Source organism: Elephantulus edwardii, unplaced genomic scaffold, assembly GCF_000299155.1.
Source record: "Elephantulus edwardii isolate Elephantulus edwardi_28Jun2011 unplaced genomic scaffold, EleEdw1.0 scaffold00015, whole genome shotgun sequence".
Classification (NCBI taxonomy): domain Eukaryota; kingdom Metazoa; phylum Chordata; class Mammalia; order Macroscelidea; family Macroscelididae; genus Elephantulus; species Elephantulus edwardii.
The window spans coordinates 19,274,648-19,279,116 of NW_006399765.1; the positions used below are offsets into that span (position 1 = coordinate 19,274,648).

Below are 4,469 nucleotides of genomic sequence, written 5' to 3' on the forward strand. Positions count from 1 at the left end.
GGTGTAGAAAAAAAAATAATCCAGGTATAGTTGTTTCGTATGTTGTGCTGGGCAGAAGGGAAGAAGTGAAGTGCGAAGGCCCCTCACGCCCTCGCCCTCTCTCTTGCCTCAGACTATGTCCTGGAACCCTGGGGCGGGGAAAGCGCCACTCTCATTCTTGCTTCCTGGGATTGTTGACGGCCACGTAGTAGTAAAGACTGACAAACAGGAAGAGCTACACGCCCAGCATTCTGGCGAAGATGACGAGCTGCACATCCGTGATCGAATAGTTATAAAACCATGTAGAAGTCTGTCTTTCAATTATGAAGGAAGGCAAGAGACTACAGTTATAGTAACTGAGCACACTGCCTTGCTGCCAACAGAAAGAACAGATATTTCCGATATTGCTGCGAACATCTGTTTGCAACTGATATCTTGAATTACTGTTTGCACTCATCATTACTTTGAAATTATGGGAGTTTCTACACTTGCCACCAGATCTTATTATTTAATCCATTCATACAGAAGCACATTTAGCACTACATCACACACTATTTTGAATGGTTGGATTATTGTATTTCAACATAATTGGCTTTCTTTGTAATTTATGTCGTGTATGTAAAAACACTTTCTTGTTCTCCTAGAAAAGGGTCTGTCGATTTTTTCCTCTTCTTATTTAGAATTAACAGGGTTTCTTGAGCGAGAAGCTGTTTTCAAACAGGGACTGTCCAGAGAGGAATTCATTTCAGCAGTTTGAGCATGAGGTTTTAAAGCAGTCAGGGGATTTTCAGCAGGGAATTCACAGTGATTGAGTTTTAGGTCTGTGTTTCAAAAATGTTTTTCTCTAATGTCGTTTTGGGTGCCACTCTGTTATTTCCCTAAAAAGGTGATTTGGGGGTGATGGCCTCGATGCAGGTGTAAAGATTATCTCAGAGTAGTTGTGGCTGTCTGAGTCCTCTCTTCTATTTTGGATTATCTGAGTTTTTGTTTGCTTGGTTTTTAAAGACTGCATTCTGCTCACTTTTTGTTTCATTCTAATTCAGGATCATAGACAGTAACCTTATCAGAATGATTAGTAGACATAACTTGGCAGCACCTAGTTGTTTAGGTCTTGAGTTACATGGGTCGTGGCTCACGAGCTTGTTTCATTTCTGAGCCTTTTGATTATTGTGTTGATTCTAGTAAATAGAGACCTGCGTTGCTGTTAGGTATCTCAGAGTCAATACGACTCACAGTCCAATGTGAACAACCGATCTGAACCTTGCCCCATCTTATACCATCCTCACAATCTCTACCATGCTCTGGTCCATTGTTACAATCACTCATTGTTACAATAGATCTCATTGAAGGTCTTCCTTTCTTTTACTTACCCCCTACTTTTACATTAGGAAAATCTGCTGTCAGGAACTTTTTCAGAGTGCTGAAGAGCAATGATGTGAGTCTAGAGACTAAGGTGCACCAGGTCTTTGCAATTACTTGGTACGCATCTGAAAGCTGGACAATGAATAAAGAAGACAGAAGAAGAATCAATGCCTTTGAGTTGTGGTGCTGGAGAGGAGCACTGAACATCTCACAGACTGCAAAGAGAAGAAACAGGTCTGTCCTGGAAGGGATGAAATCAAGTTATTCTTTAGAGGCAAGGATTTTGAAGCTCCATCTCACATACTTTGGGCATGTTGGTGGGAGGGACCGGTCCTTGGAGAAGGACATCATAGGAAAGGAAGATAGATTGACATAGGGACTGGGCAAGTGTGTCAGAGACCTTGAGGTTGACTCAGGATAGGACAGTGTGCAGAGCTATTGTGTATATGTTCGCTACCAGTCACAGGTGACTCGACATCATATAACAACAATAACTACTATTCCTAGCATATTTTCTCCTAAGGACTGATCCATCCTGATAACATGCTCAAAGACTGGAGGTAGAATTTCCTCATCCTTGCCTTGAAGGAACACTCTGTTAGTACTTCCTTCAAGATGGACTTGTGTTTGTTCTTTTGGCAAACCACGGGATATGCAATACTCACCAATACTCACAATTCAAAGGCATTGGTTCTTCTTTGGTCATCTTTATTTATTGTACAACGTTCAGATGCACAAGATGCTATTGAAAATTTTAATCTACTGGCTATTTTGCAGGAAAAAGATGTCCAGTCTCCTCCCCTAAGGGTACACTGCCTCTGAAAACCGCCCACTGGAGGGTCAGCTATGTGTCAGTTCCAGCGCAATGACACATTACAACAACAACAACAACAACGGTTAATCCCTTACTGTGTATCGTCTTTCTTTTCACTTACTTTGTTGTTGTTATGTGCCGTCGAGTCATTTGCGACTCATAGCGACCCTATGTACAACAGCCCTAAACCCTGCTCTGTCCTGTGCAAATCACACTGCCTCTGACACATCCATCCCGATTACCCCAGTCACTGAATCAGTCCATCTCACAGAGGGTCGTATCTATCTGTTAAATTTTACTTGCCTCCCCCTCCCTTCCAGTCCTGATAAACCTTCAAGATTGATTCTATTTTTGTGTAGACGTTTCCTTAGCTTTATATAGTAGTGGTGACTGAGTTATGTCACTCAGCATAATTTGTTCTAGATTCTTCCTGGTTGTGTCTCAGATGGCCACTTGAAAGCTTTGAAAAGTCCAGATACTAATAATTTCTCTAGGGTAAAGATAAATGATGTTTGTGTACTATGTTATGCCAATTATCTGAGTTGTCCCATGAGGCTATTATTCTAAGCTTTTTTTTTTATCCTAAGCTTTAAAATGGAAAAAAAAAATCCCTTTCTCTCCCTTTCTAATGACAGCACGCTGTAAGGTCTAGTTTCACCCCTGCCTTTCCAGGGACCCTTCCCCCCTCTTCCTACCTCTTTCTTTTTCACTCTCTTTTGCCTGGCCCACCTTACACTAGCTATGCCTCTGTCTTTTTTTGCTAAATTAAGAAAAAAAAAGCTTGGAGAGTGTTTGGTTGTATTTCTTTCTTTCTTTCTTTTAATTGAGATTTTAATGAAAGTTTATAAAGAATTTGGATTTCCATTCATCCATTGTCGCACATTTTCCTCCCTTCTCCTCCTTCCCCCTCCCCAGTTTGCATTTTTCTTTGGAAAAAAAAAGTTCTTTCGATGTTATACAGCAGCACCCCCAGACCACTTTACGACTCAGCTCTTATTCTGGACTCTTGTCATGCCAATAATACCTAATCATATATTCCTTTTATACAGTTCTCTCCTTCGTCTGTTTCAATGCCGTGTACATTATTTATCTCCTCTTTTCTTTGTTTTCCCCCAAACCCCTTGTCAGTCCTGTTTTGTAACAGTGGTATTTTGCAGTATTTGTCTTTTTGTGACTGAGATATTTCACTCAGCATAATGTCCTCCATGCTCACCCATTTTGTATAATAATTCATGAGTTCCTTGTTTTTCAATGCAGTGTAGTATTCCATTGTGTGAATGAATATACCAGAGCTTTTCTAGCCATTCGTTTGTTGATGGGCACTTGGGTTGTTTCCAGATCTTTGCTATTGTGAACAAAGCAGCAATAAACATGGGTTTGCATATATCTGCTTGGGTGGCAGTTCTGATTTCTTTGGTTGTATTTATAGTTTTATATATATATATATTTGTATCTTTAGTGAATATTTGTACTTGCACCCACATATTTGTATTTCCATACACCTGTGGACAGACAAATCATAGCTTATCTATAATCATAGCAAATTATGGCTGACATTGAGAAAAATGAGAACCCCATAATACTTAACTGTGCTCATGTGAAACCTATAGATAGACCAATAAGCTGTTGTCCTAACAGAACAAGGGAACATGGAATGGTTTAAAATAAGGAAAGATGTGTGCCAGTGTTGTATCTTTTCTCCATTCCTGTTCAATTTGTCTGCTGAGCAAATCATTTGAGAAGCTGGACTATATAAAGAAGAATGTGCCGCCAGGATTGGAGGAAGACTCTTCAGTAACCTGCATTATGCAGATGACACAACCTTGCTTGGTAAAGGTGAAGAGGACATGAGGAAATCCTTTGATCTTATTGAAGAAGATCTGAAAAGACAGCATTCAATATGAGTTACCCCTCAAGATCAAGAAAACAAAAATCCTCACCATTGGACCAAGAAGCAACATTGTGATACTGTAAAGTTGGTAGAGTTGGGACAACAATAACAATAACAGTGTTGTGGTTGTTATGTGCCATCAAGTCGCCTGTGACTCATAGTGACCTTATGTACAACAGCTCTGAACCCTGCCCTATCCTGAGGTAGTCACACTGACTCCAACACATTTAATCCCATTGTCCCAGTGACTGTATCAATCCATCTCACCCAGGGTCTTCTGCACAGTCCCTCTACCCTTCCTAGCATGAGATACTTTTCCAAGAATTGGTCCCTCCTGGCCATGTGCCCAGAGTATGTGAGATGGAGTTTCAAAGTTCTTGCCTTTAAGGAGAAACTTGATTTCACCCACTCCAAGACAGACCT

The 4,469-nt window shown here is 40.5% G+C and overlaps 1 pseudogene; it reads right to left on the reverse strand.

Annotated features, from left to right (window-relative positions):
* Nucleotides 1–151: 151 nt before the first annotated feature.
* On the reverse strand, nucleotides 152–4,116 carry LOC102864243 (annotated as a pseudogene).
* Between the last annotated feature and the right edge of the window lie 353 nt (nucleotides 4,117–4,469).